Source organism: Hemicordylus capensis, chromosome 4 (genome assembly GCF_027244095.1).
Source record: "Hemicordylus capensis ecotype Gifberg chromosome 4, rHemCap1.1.pri, whole genome shotgun sequence".
Taxonomy (NCBI): Eukaryota; Metazoa; Chordata; class Lepidosauria; order Squamata; family Cordylidae; genus Hemicordylus; species Hemicordylus capensis.
In genome coordinates, this window is record NC_069660.1 from 207,853,530 (window position 1) to 207,867,553 (window position 14,024).

Genomic DNA, 14,024 nt, shown 5'->3' on the forward strand with positions numbered 1-14,024 from the left:
TTAGGTAGTCCTGCTGTTTTCAAATGTAGAGCTGCCATTGCCCAGTCTTATAATGTTATGGACTATACCCTGTAAATGATTTGTTCTTTCCCCACACATAGTTGCTATGACAATTAATATTTTCCCTAAACTGCTGGATAGTATAGATTAATGTCTATGGTAATAAAATAATTTTATGGTACTACCTAAACCCAAAGTGTGCAAGCTTCATTTGCATATCATTTCCCTTCATTAAACCACTTACTGTATCTCCCAGGATGAAACTACATGTGACATTAAACCCATCATTGATAAATGAATGTGACTAGGGAATGGACTGGAAGCAATCCTATATGTGTGTATATGTATGTATGTAGCTGCAGGACCTATAGTCTGACCTAGAACTGTGCTGTGTGGCAAAGGGGCTTAACACCTAGGGATGTATATGAATCAGTTTTTTCGAATTCCACCCTCCAAACCATGGGGTACTGGGTTTTGTTGTTGTTTCGATTTTTGAGGTGTTCTGAGAGTGGATTCTTTGGTGCAAAATGATGCATGACCAGAGAAGCCACTCTCAGAACACCCGAAAATGGGAAATCACAACAAAACCCAACACCCCATGGGCTTGTGGTTTGGTAAATTGGCTGGCACCCCTGTGCGCTACACCACAACCCACTCTGGGCCACACTGGTGCCCCCCGAGTGGATTTATGGGGCTGCTGAAATCCCCATAATTCCCTATGGGGAAAATCTTAGGCACACAAACCTCAGAAATTTGTTAAAAATCACCACTTTGGCCAGTTTCTCTGAAATTTGGGTGGTAGCTTCCACCCATTGGGCACTACCACCCAACCCGCTGTGGCCACAAAATGGAAGTCTGAATTTTTGCAGTCCAAATCTGGGTGATTTGTTTTGTACCCAAATCTAGGCAATTGAGCACAGGGGTGATTTGTTCTGTCTACAAGTTGCCAGAATCAGCTAGATTTGGGTATAAATCATTTTGTACCCAAATCGATTCGCACATTCATTAACACTTTTCACCTGTGCCATTTTTGCACCAACCAATTTTGAGACGAATAGATGCTTCAGGGGGGAGATTTCCCAGTGCAAAAATGGTGCAAGGGAGAAGTGTTAACCTCCTCTTGCTGCAAGCCATAGTCTCTGTCAGGATTGTGGCCCTGTAACTGATGCTTTAATATAAGATACTTCACTCCTTCCCGTAATGGGAATCTCCTAGACTTAACTGCTGTGGGAAAGGCTGCTTGAAAACCTTGGTTTCCAAAAAGTGGATGTCTGAATCTGCTTAGAACTATGACTCACCTTTCTCTCTTTCAGGATTGATTTTGTTTTATTTTTATTTTTATTTTACTTTACTTTATTTTTTGAGGAACCTGCTCTCAGTTGGCATGATTTCCTTTAAACAAGCAAAAAATAAGTACCTTTTTCAGAAACATACTTCCTTTTTAAAGTCAAACTGTTCAGGGAATCTCCCTAAGTAATAATAAATGTCAAACATTTGCATTCACTAATTTTTAGCTTAAGAAATCTATTCCTGCTCTCTGAGCAATCAAGGATTGTAGTAGTACTTTATGGGTCCTATATCATATATATAATTTGCCCCCTCTTTGCCTCCAAGTAGATTAAGAAAAGGCAGTCATGTTATCTGACATTTAACTGCTCACACAAGACAAACCATCTGCCCAGCTACTATCTACTTACACTATGGCTAGAATACTGTACTGCCCTGGGGTTGCTGTCATAGCCAAGGACAGGAGCGGAGCCAGGCTGACAGCAGCCTGTGTGCGGCCGCCACTGCAGCCCCCCTGGCCCCGCCCCCACGTCTGACATCAGATGCACCCGGCTAACCATACCCCCACGTCTGACGTCAGACGCAGGGGTGTGGTCTCCCTTCGAAGGAGATTGGCATGAGAACCGTTCCAAAGCAGCAAGCTTGGGATTGAATGGGAGGCTTCTGGTGACGGCATTCTACTCAAAGACAACCTTGGCATCAGGCAGCAGTAGCAGCAACCCCCTCCCCTTGTTGTTATTAAACTCTTCCAGCTAGAGAGAGGAAGAGACGGTGGCCAAGCAGATCACCTGAGTAAAGTCCAAAGGCAAATGAATGCCAAGCCGTGGTGTGTCTGTTTCTGCTCAGTGCCCAGGCTCCTAGCCAGAGGGCATCCTTCCTGGCAGTTCCTGCCACAGAGAACGGGGCACCCTGGCTGCAGGCCCTGGGCCACCCCCCTCCCCTCCCCAGAGGATCCCAGCCTCCCTTCATCTTCCACCGCCCAGCAAGAATGGAAATCTGCCCCTCCAGCCTTCCTCATTCCTTGCCAGCCACAGATTTGCCTGTAGGAAAAATAAAGCCGGCTGCTGCTGCATTCTCCAGCCCTCCATGCTCCCCACCCCACTCAAGCCGTGTCTGCATATCTCCTTTGATCTTTGCTCCCTTCCCATCTAAAGGCTGAAAGTGAGTTTGGGGTTCAGACACATCATAATTTTATTCCAAAGTTCTCCATTTCCCCACCCACCCCGGAAACCCAAGATCACAAACCCAGGGTGAGTCTCATCATAGCATCCTCACTCTTTTGTTAGAAATAGCAGTTAGGAAGGGAGCCTGGCCTCCCCAGCTGCTTCCTCCTCCTCAGTCTCCCTTCCTCCATGATCAGTGGCCCCGCAGCGTTGGCAGCAGGACCAGGAGTGGCTCTCCCTGCCTTTAAGCCTTTAAGGCAGGGAAGCCTTTAAGGCAGGGAGAGTCACTCTGGCCACACTGCCAATGCAGCGTGGGCGGGTCAATTTCGGCTCCAAACGGGGCTGCGCAGCCCTGTTTGGAACCAAAATAATGCACCCGTGTCTGCCCTGATTGGACGCAGCCCGGGTTCTTTGAACCCGTTTGCCCAATGGTGACTCCGCCCCTGGCCAAGGATCCACAAAAGTAGACTTAGTGCTCTAACCAGCCATTCATTATTTGTGGTTGTCACAAATCCCTTCTCTGCCTTCAGCTCCTTTTCTGGCACATGGGCAGAGGTCTTAGGAGAGAAAAAGGTCTTCTGTCATTTGCACTGGGATATGGAGATGGTAAGAAACAGTGGGAGTCCTCACCTACTACTCAGAAAGGGTTCTTGCTGCTTTGTACCTTCTCAAACATGGCAGTGGAAATGAGAACTCTGATGAGGAGATCTGTGTGGTGTTGGGTGTCTTGCTCACCAAAGGGCTGGGGGCACTTGTTACTGGTGAGCTGGTGTGGATTTGCAGATCCCTCGCCAGAGCACTGCACTTGTTGGGCTGGATCCAACTGCAGAGGGTATCTTCTGTTCACAGAAGGACTGTTTTACACCATGTGCTAGAGGGTAGTGTAGAAAAAGTGAAACTAAATTATGATCTGCTTGCACACATGGAAGCATGAAAACTGCTATGGGATCTATGTATTATAGCATTGTGAAACAACATTAGTGGCTATTATCCTTCTGTTTGTGGTTCTTTGGAATCAAACCCATTGCTTTCTAACCTGTCTTTAAGCGCACAGCTTCCATAGCTGTGCTCTGGATTTCACTAGACAGCACAGTGACAGCTACTTTTCCAGGAAGCTTTTCTAGATTGTAGGGAGCCATGAAAGCTTCCCAAAGCACTGCCGTCATGTGTAAAAAGAGCACAACTGTGGCCTCAACCTGTTTTGACTGTGCTTTGTTAGCAGGAGTGGAAAATTGGAAGGGGGGAACCATCTGAGATAGTGACTAATAACTGGCTAATTATTGTCAGGGCTGCCATACTGCAGTAGACTCTGTGCAAGGTACATTGCTTGCTTGCTTGCTTGCTTGCTTGCTTGCTTGCTTGCTTGCTTTTCCAAGCAGTTGAACCACATTAGGCTGATAGACCTACACATGTAATAGTCTTTTAAGAAATGTTTTCTGTGTGGTCCAGAAACTTGGGAAATTAATTGATCTGGGGCAGGTTTGCTGGGATTGTTAAAATGATTTGACCCTTCGTAGGTCTCTGTAACAGAGCCATGTGTGGACAACTTATTCCTCTACTTGCCATTGCTTGCTTGTATGTGACAAGTGACAGAAAAAGAATTCGAGTTTGCTGTTATACTTGTATAACAGCTAATTCTTGATTTAGCGTACCTGCTTCACTTAAGGTTTATCAGAAGAATTATGCCCCATCTCTCTTGTTTCTCTTCTTCGCTGTTCTCCCACCCCACCCCCTCATTGTTTGTACATTGCTGTGTAGAAACATAAGATCCTGTGGGGTTTATTTGACTAGTTTACTTAATTGCTCTGTTAGATATCAGCTTCTTCACTTCCTACTCTGGTAAGATTGACTGGGCAGTTTTGTGCCCATTTGGGAATGGTCAGAGAGCCAGCGTAGCATAGTGGTTAGATTGTTGGACTAATACCGGGATGGCTGGAGTTCAAATCCCCATTCAACCATGAAACTCATTGGGTGACTCTGGGCCAGTCATGTATCTCTCAGCCTGACTTACCTCACAGGGTTGTTGTGAGGATAAAAATAAGCATGTACACTGCTCTGAGCTCCTCGGAGGAAGAGTGAGATATAAGTGTTAAAAAAGTGTAAATAATTATGTGGGAGTCCTGCATGAGAAGGAAACTCTTGAGAAAAAATTTGGTACTCTTGTTCCCCATGGATCTCAGCCATTTCTAGTCTGCAGCGTAGATGATTTTTTTCACAGCTTCACTTTGCTTCAACAAAAAAGGCTGAATGAAAGTGCTGCGATAGCTGTTAAATGTGAAATAACCCTTTCATCTCCATTGTATAATATTTTTGAGGAGGAAAAGAAGGGGAGAAAAACACAAACACATCTATGTGGTTCTTTTGCAGTGAGTAGACAAAGTCTGCATATTTATGCATTTGCACTGAAGTAAACAATTCATACAGTACAGGCTATTTCGCTTGTACCACTCATAATTCTTCTTTCTAAGCCTTCTCCAGATATTATCTCTCTATTTAGAAAAGGCTAGCAAATGTTGGGCATAATTGCTATATAATTTCTGAATGGAGTTGATTTTTATTTAATGGAATTATTCAGGAAGAAAAACATTACAAAACTTATCTGAAAATATTAATATAGAGGGAAGATTTTTAACAATAGAAAAATAGGAAAGGTTAAGCAATGCAGTGTAACTGAGTGTAACTGAGATATAACACTATACCAAAAAGACTTGAAGGAAATTGCAAAGAGGGCCTATAAATGCCTTAATCTCCTTGAAGAAAGATGCAAACTCAGTTGAAGAGGCATGGGCTAGGTGCTTTCAGCGTTGTTAGGGAAGCAGGTAGGGAAGCACTGAAGGACACGATAAGAGTACATTAGAACTGTACTATTTTTAATAGAAGTTCAATGTAAAATATTGCACAGATTCTATTAGACTCCTGTAAAGCTCTGGAATGTCTACTGTACTTCTCTTAGTGAATAATATTTGAAATCCAGCTAAAGGTATCTAGAACTGTAGCGGCTGGTGTGGGCATCACTGGGGAAGGGTGGCGAGAAGCACCTTTAAGAGTAAATTTGTAAGTGCATACTTATGCTCAGGCTCACCCTTAGGGTGGGGCGACCAGGGTGATCGCCCCAAGCTCTGCACCCGGACAGAAGCGCACACTGGCCGAGCAGCAAGCAGCTTGCTTCTCTGTTCACAGCCTCTCTCTCGGCTGTGTGTGTGCTTCCTGCTCCACGCGCTCCCTCTCTGAGTGTGTAGCGGCACACTCTGGCTGAGCAGCCTGCCTCTCGGCTCACCTTGCTTGCGTGTGCACCTGCAGCTGCTCTGCTCCCTCTCTCTGCATGTTCCCCACCGCCAAAAACAAACACAAGATCAAGGCTCAGCCACCCGCCTGCAGCACCACCTCTGCTGCAGGCAGCAGAGCTTGGGGGGGAGGAACTGCGCCATACTTGCTGAGTCTGGGCGCATAGCCAGTCAGAGCAAGTCTGGGAAACAGAGGCTAGAGACGTTGCCTCCTTGTCATTTTGCTACCGCTCCTTGGCTTGCTCTCAGCTTCAGCCCTTCCCTCTCCTCCAGACGTTGCCTCCTTGTTGCCTCCTTGTCGTTTTGCTGCTGATCCCTGGCTTGCTCTCGTCTTCAGCCCCTTCCCTCTCCTCCTCCTTTTGATCTTCCAAGCAATATGTAAGAACATATTTTTAACTTTAACCATTCTTGCTTTCTCATAACCAGATTTATATGTTGTTAAAATCATGGGAGAAGTGTGGCATGCTTTGGCAGAGAGTAAACAAATTGTATGCTGCTCCTTGCACCTCCAAAAGATAATATATACTTGGAAGTAAGTCCGTTGAAACCAGTTACAGTGCTTACTTCCCCGTAAATGTATCAGCCTGAAGGTGTTAGTTTCATATTGAAATATGAGGATGTTGTAATGGACAATGTAATCTATTTTTTTTGGGGGGGGGGAGAAATAAAACTTATAAACTAGATATTTTTAAACCCCAATAAATTTTCTAAAACAGATCAGAGGATGAGGATTGGGGATTAGCCTGCATGAGCCTTTAACACCTTACAGCATCATGAAAATTGCATTTAAGTTGGGGAGATGCAACATTGTGTTGCAGAATCAACTTGTTTCCTCCAATAGCAAACTCAGGTGGTTGAGTGCCACCCAGATATAAGAATAACCCAGTTATTAGTCTATGACTTAGCAGTTATAGAATAAGGGGACAGGTTCATTTATGCATTGCTAACGGGCTGAAGGGTAGGAAACAAAGGATAGGAATACACAGACAATTTTCACAATAGAGAGAAGTAAGAAGTAGGATTCCCCAGTGATCGGTAGTGGGACCACTGCTTTTTAATTAATCGATAAATGATGAATATATATATACACCACTTTTCAGTGAGCTAGTAACAGGGCTAAGCAGCAATGTGGCCAAATTTGTGTGTGTTCACATGTAATGTACATTATTTTTTCTGTGGTAGGGAAAGCCTTTCATGAAACCTGGGATCCTTTCTTATATTATGAACGCAAAATCAGCAACCATACTGCTAATTAATGCTAAAGAAAACTATGAGGACAATTTCTTTAGTTGTTATAAGCGTCAAGAATGCATACGGATAGCAGCTCTCTGTTCCACATTTCTGGATGGTGTTTTGTGTTTTTTGTTTGTAATACCTTCTCTGTGCCCTGTTCCCTATTTAAATAGTTTCATAGAAATGTAATAAAACTGTAGCCAGCTAAGTAAAATATAGCGTATCACTGCCTTATTGGTCCCAGAGAATGACGAGTAGGTGAAGTAAAACCTTATATATTAAAACAATTCCTGATAATGAAACTGTGCACATTCTTCTAGCACAGAATAGCTCTACAGCACTTGAAACCTTAGGGTAAATTCAGCTTTTTAGTTTCTTCCCCATTTTGTAATGATTTGCCATTTTCGCATGAAGAACTTCCTATGGGAATTGTGTGTCTAAAAATTGCAACTTGTAATAACTCTGCATCTATATTCTTGAACAGTCATGGAATCTAAGTATTGTTGAATCGCACACAACTTCATTCTGTAGGGATCTCTTGACACAATGAATAAAAAGTCAACCATTGATGAGGTAAACTTGACTGTATGAATATATGCTGCAGGACTGGCTCCAGGTTTTAGGGAGCACTCAGTAAAGTGATTTCTGGTTAGGCCCTCTAAGGCTTCCCTTGTAGTGTGGCAGAGCGATAGACTTTTTTGCTTACACCTTTTAAAGTTGGAAAGGAATGACAGAGCTCCTCCCAGCAGTATCAATTTCCACCTCACAATGTCTTTGACATTGTATCAGTCTACGTGGCAGATTAAGCTATTTGCCACCCGTAAGCGGCCAAAGATTTGCCACTCCAGTGGCAAGGGAGGAAGGAGGGGGGAGTTAAATCTATTTTTAAAACGATAAAACTGCTGCCGTGCAGCAGAGCGGCAGCAGAAAGGGCAGAGATATCCCTCCTAACCCAAGCCCACCTACCTCCCAAATGACAGCTATCACCTGATCTTGGGTCTTTCTGCACACACATGCGTGTGCACAGAAAAGCCCGATTTGGGGCAATAGCTGTAATTTGCGAGGTAGGCGGGCTTGGGTTAGGAGGGGTATCGCCATCCTCTCCACTGCCTCCATCACACTTTTAAACCATTAAGAGGCTTTAAAGTCCCCCCCATTTTAAAGTTTACTCTTTTTACCCCCCAATGTTAAAGTTTACCCCCCCCAATTTTAAAGTCCCCCCATTTTAAAGTTTACTCTTCTCCCCCCCCCCATGACCAAAATTTGCCACTGGGGAATTTTGCTGCCATAGGCAGTTGCCTCTACTGCCTCTCCTTTAATCTGCCAGTGTCCATCCAGGGGGTGGGGGCGTGGCAGCTGCCATAAAAACAGCCGTCCATCATTGTAGCTTGGGATTATGGGAGATGAAGTCCAAAATCATCTGGGGACCCTGTGTTAAGGCATTCTGTTATAGGGATGTGCACGGATCCGCAGCGGGGCAGTTCGATTCCTGCGGGGGTGCCACTTTAAGGGCGGTGGAGGGTTCACTTATCCCTCCCGCCGCTTTCCCCCCACTGGCGCTCGTTGCCTGTAAAAACTTTCGGGGTGGCAGCATACCTCCCTGCTGCCCCTTCCCCCTCCTTGGCCGGAAGTGGCCAGAAATACCAGGTGTGCGTGCATGCTCACGCAACATGCACATGCGCACCTGGTACTTCTGGCCACTTCTGGCTGAGGAGGGGGAAGGGGCAGCAGGGAGGTACGCTGCCGCCCCAAAAGTTGTTACTGGTAACGAGCGCCAGTGGGGGGAAGCAATGGGAGGGGTAAGTACACCCGTCACCCACCCTTAAAGTGGCACCCACCTGGCGTCAAACTTTCACACACACCCTGATGTTCAAACCTGTTCAGAGGCCTGTAAAAGGACCTCCGAACAGGTTCGTACACATCCCTATTCTGTTAATCTCAGAATAAGTATACAGTAAGCTTGACTGTGTAGCAAATGCTTTATCTGCTATCATTCTAGCAAAAGAACGCAACTCCAAACTTGCTGTGCGCAATGAAATAATTATTTTTCCCTAAGCCCGAATGCAGGACAGTCCTCAAGATAGTACCCAGTGCAATGCTAGTGGCTCCTTAGGACATAGTGTGAAACCTCAGGTAGACGAACCTGTGGTTGATCTGTGAACCCAGGAATCATCCTGCAGATGATCATCGAGCCATGGTTTCTCAGCCTCCGGCTTCTGGGCAGAGGGACCCCTCTCTCTTCCTGGTCTGCCAAGGCTGCATCCCAGGAAGTTCTGCATTGCGCATGTCACCAGACTGTGGCCAGAGTGTCAGGACGTCACTAAAGCAACAACTATTTTCCACGATCTTCGTGGGAGCATGCCCAGTGTGATCATGCCTTTTGGGCATTGATCACCCACCCTCGGCAGAGAAAAGGCTTGTTAACCCTTTCCTCACACCACTTGCACCACTGCTCGTGCAAGAGCCCTGTGGCCATACAGTATTGTACAAGCACATTTACTGGTACTGGGGGATGGAGAGGGGCACTAATTTTATCTTACTCCAGGAAGGGATCATGGTGACTTCAAAGGAGGGACTATGCATATGAGGGAAGGCAAAGGATCCTGGGGTTTGGTCCAATGTGACAAAGGATGCTCTTGGACTCATAGACCCAGGCGAAACAGTCCAGGAAGACCCTCCTGCTCCCACATCAGCTTGCCAGCCGTGGATTATTCCTTTCATGAGAGGGCCAGTCCACTGGGGGAAATCAGAGGCACCATTTATTTATTTATTATTTATTTATTACATTTATATCCTGCTCTTCCTCCAAGGAGCCTAGAGCGGTGTACTACATACATGAGTTTCTTCTCACAACAACCCTGTGAAGTAGGTTAGGCTGAGAGAGAAGTTGACTGGCCCAGAGTCACCCAGCTAGTATCATGGCTGAATGGGGATTTGAACTCAGGTCTCCCCGGTCCTAGTCCAGCACTCTAACCACTACACCATGCTGGCTGAAGCACCATGTGCTTCAGGTCTCTGCTGGACTGCACTCTCATGAGGTAGGCCATCCAGCTATAGGGCCCCCTGCTGATGTGGAACTCCCAGTATCTCTGTTTAATAATGGAACCCATATGCCAGCGTGGTGTAGTAGCTAGAGTGCTGAACCGGGGAGACCCGAGTTCAAATCCCCATTCAGCCATGAAACTAGCTGGGTAACTCTGGGCCAGTCACTTCTCTCTCAGCCTAACCTACTTCACAGGGTTGTGGTGATGAGAAACTTAAGTATGTAGTACACCGCTCTGGGCTCCTTGGAGAAAGAGCAGGTTATAAGATGTAAAAATAATAAAATAAATAAATGCTGTACATTTTCCCCTCCACTCAGCCGTTCCAAACTTCCAAGCAATTGAGTTCACTCCCTGTGTCCGAGCGGTTTCAGGTGAGAAGAGTTGGGAAAGAGTGGGAATGGATCCTACATCCATAGCCAAACAGTCTGGGCAGGGAGTGGCGTTGTAGCTTATGTACATCAGCTTCTGTGGGGCATCCTGGGGCAGGGTGCCCATGGAGTTGAGCAATCCCTGGCAAGCCAGATGACTCTGTGGGGCAAAAAAAAAAAAAATAACCACCACCATGGAAATGTGTTGTGGGGAGACCAGACTGTCAGAAAGGCGCTTGGACTCCTGCTTCACGGCAGTCACCGTAACCAAGAAAGTTGTTGCTGGGGTACCCTTCTAGGGGCTTGCATGGGACTACCAACCGGGCTGGGCAGCAACAGCCCTCTGCCCCTCATGCATGTCTCCATGGCCAGGTACTCTGATGAGAGAGTAGTCCTTGGATGAAGGGAACGTACATCTATTGCATGTGTTCCATCATGCATGTATTCCATCATGCAGGGCTCTCGAGCTCGTTCCCTGTTTCCCTTTGGGTGGTTCTGCTCATGAGTTATAGCTGAGACTACATGCTTGCACTCCAGGGGAAGGGGCCAGGGCCCCCTTCCCCTACAAACTGGTACAAACAAACAGAACTACTACAAACAGAAAAGAACTACTTTAAAAATCTAGGGTATCTGGGCTATCTTTTAACCCAAACTTTGGGTCATCCCATTGATGGTAGACTTTCCTTTGCTGGTGTGCATGGTACTGTGCCAGTATGGGGTACCTCCAAGCTGGGGGGCCAAGGCTGAACATTTAGACACATCTATATATTGAGGGCACCCCTCTATACAGTTGGAGGGAGCAGGAACCTTCAAAATACACTGTACAGGCATCCAGGGAAATCAATGTCCTGCTGCCCAACCAGATAGCACACACAACATCTTTGAAAGGATGCCTTGCTGGGCAGCTGCACTAGATCGGGTGTGTTATTAATGATAGGGTTCTTTGTGCGTGTTTTCCCTCCCTTTCTATGGATGGAAGCTGTCAAAAGGTTTTGTATGGTAATTTAAAGTAAAGGTCCTGCATGCTGGGCAACACACCATGATGTGTGTTGTGTAGGTTTCTCAAGAAATTGGGATTTGTGATAGCATGATTGGGCAACAGGAAGGTTTCTACGGCCAGGGTTTCCAAGGGTTTATGCACAGGGTCGGCACACTGGTATTTCTGCCAAGTGATGTGGTATCACTCCACTGGCATGTATGAATTTTGTGGGGAAACAAATGAGTTGCTCAGTTTCTGGTGTTACCGGGGTGTCATGTGTTTGAGCACATATCTCTGCTGTGCTGAATTGCTGGAGACCTCTCTTGCTGTGCCCATCTTGTCATCCTGTCCTTTTTGTTCATGTGGACACGGGGTGCCCATAAGACGCAGGGGAAAGTGGGCTTTCTCCAATGTGGTTTCCTTCCCTTTAAATGGATGAATGCTAGGAACGTGGTGTCCTTATTCCCAGGCAAGGGCAGGAGACAGTGGAAGGTGGGGCAACAACTGAGAGAGTTGGCCATCAAGAAGTGTGGACAGCATAGAACTGGCCCATTTCTGGGCTGCTCTGAGGCACCTTCTCTATGGTTTCAAGAGGAGCCACAGTACAAAACCCATAGGATCATATGGGGGTTTGGGGAAAGGTTAAAAATTTGTTTAAAATCACCCATTTGCCCATTTCTTTTGTGGGTTGGGTGGTAGGTAGTACCCATATGCCCTACCACACAATCCACTTTGATGTTCCTAGGAGCTATCCATGGGAAACAATGAGGTGTTTGGGGTTTCCCCATTATTCCCTATGGCTGAAACAAGCTGTACTCACAGAGTGCACACTCAAGTTTTGCATTGCAATTTGCAATAAAGTTTCTTAAAGTCATGATGTGCAACCCACAATTGTCAGTTAAGACCTAATTCTTATTTATGTTTGCTTTATTCAGCAGGCTAGCAGATTTATACAATTTGTTTAATGTATGCACAGATGCAGGCTCCAACATTTTCTCTCCAGTGCCTTACATAACAATTGCCAATGAAATATTTTCAGGCCCTTCCTTGGGGCGGGGCGACCGTGGCAATTGCCCTAAGCCCCACACCTGAACAGGCCATGCAGATTTTCTATCATCACCTTGGAAGACGAGGCCTCTTAAGTAGAGGGGGTGTAGATCACCTTTCTGCCTATCATCACCCTAGAAGGTGGGGCCTCTTAAGTAGAGGGGGTATCACTCACTGAACAATTTGGTGCAGAGTTGTTTTCCCCCACCCTTTTAAAAACAGAGTTGTTTCCTCCTGCCCCTCAGGTCCTTTAATGAGGGAGGAAGGATTGCATTAATTGTGCCACCTCCATGCAAAAATGTGGAGTGCATGGTTCAAATAATACCTGCCCCTTGCAATGAATGTACAGTCGTATTGGGAATCCAAGTGTCTTCCTTCAAAATACGATTTTTATTGCAAGAGAATTCAGTTTTAGAGTGAAGGTTATGCAATACTGATCACAACTGGTGAGTTTTAAAAACTCACCAATCATGAAATGTATTGAATTATGCAAATGTGTAAAATAAAGAAGTTATTTTTGTGTGTATGTTTACATATAATGTACTGTATAATATATTGAAATGTTAAAGAGTCCCTGCACATGCTGATTTGCCCCCAGCCCCGTGCCCCCCTAGGGACAGCCCTGAATATTTTAACATCACATAAAGTGAAATCTAGCCAGTTAATCATGTAACTTTTTTCACCAATGGGAGTATGTGTTTTACTCTATTTTATTGTGCTGGCTTATTTCATTGGAGGGTGGGGAGGTTATGCCTTCTGTAATTTGTGGGTACTGCTCGCTTGCTTTTTAACTGCTATTCAAGTAATGCCATAATGAATACATATTCATATTTAAATTTGTTTAAAGAAAATGACTTCACTTTTAAAGGGTAGAAATTCTGTGACATTTGTCCAAGTCTTTAGAGAAAACAGCTTGTGTTATTGTCATGTTGATATTTTTCTCAAGTACTTTGCTTTCTCTTGAGTCATAAAAATAATTGTGTTGCAGTTATATGTATTCACAACTAGGAGCAAGTCTTGTTGAACTACATGTGACTTACTTCCAAGAAAATATGATTGGATGCGGTTCTAAATGTGTTTAACATTAAGATAGGAATAAATGAACAGTTATCTTCAACCAGACTAGTAGCCATTGCTAGACTTGTCCTCCATGAATTTGTGTAAGCCCCTTTTAAAGTCATCCAAGCTAGTCACCATCGCCACATCCTGTGGCAGAGAATTCCATAGATTAATTACATGCTGTGAGAAAAAGAACTTCCTTTTCTTGGTCCTAAATTTCCTGGCCTTAAAGGGAGAAAATTTTCTCTCTGTCCACTCTCTCTACTCCATGCATAATATTATACACCTCTATCATGTCTCCATGTAGTCACCACTTTTCCAAACTAAAAAGCCCCAGATGCTGTATCCTTACCTCATAAGGAGGGTGCTCTAGGCCCCTGATCATTTTGCTTACCTTCTTCTGCACCTTTTCCAGTTCTGCGATGTCCTTCTTAAGATACGGTGACCAGAACTGTACACTAGGGGTGTGCACGGAGCCGCCAGTCCATGAACTGCTTCGTTAGAACAGGCAGGGTGATTCGGTTTGTGCACACAAATTAGATTGAAGCAGTTTGACCCAG

At 45.2% G+C, this 14,024-nt stretch overlaps 1 protein-coding gene across 3 annotated transcripts in view; it reads left to right on the plus strand.

Moving 5' to 3' along the window:
* The window catches only part of CDYL (chromodomain Y like), a 198,840-nt gene that overhangs the window by 147,696 nt on the left and 37,120 nt on the right, over positions 1 to 14,024 (plus strand). The gene's annotated exons all lie outside the window — the stretch shown is intronic.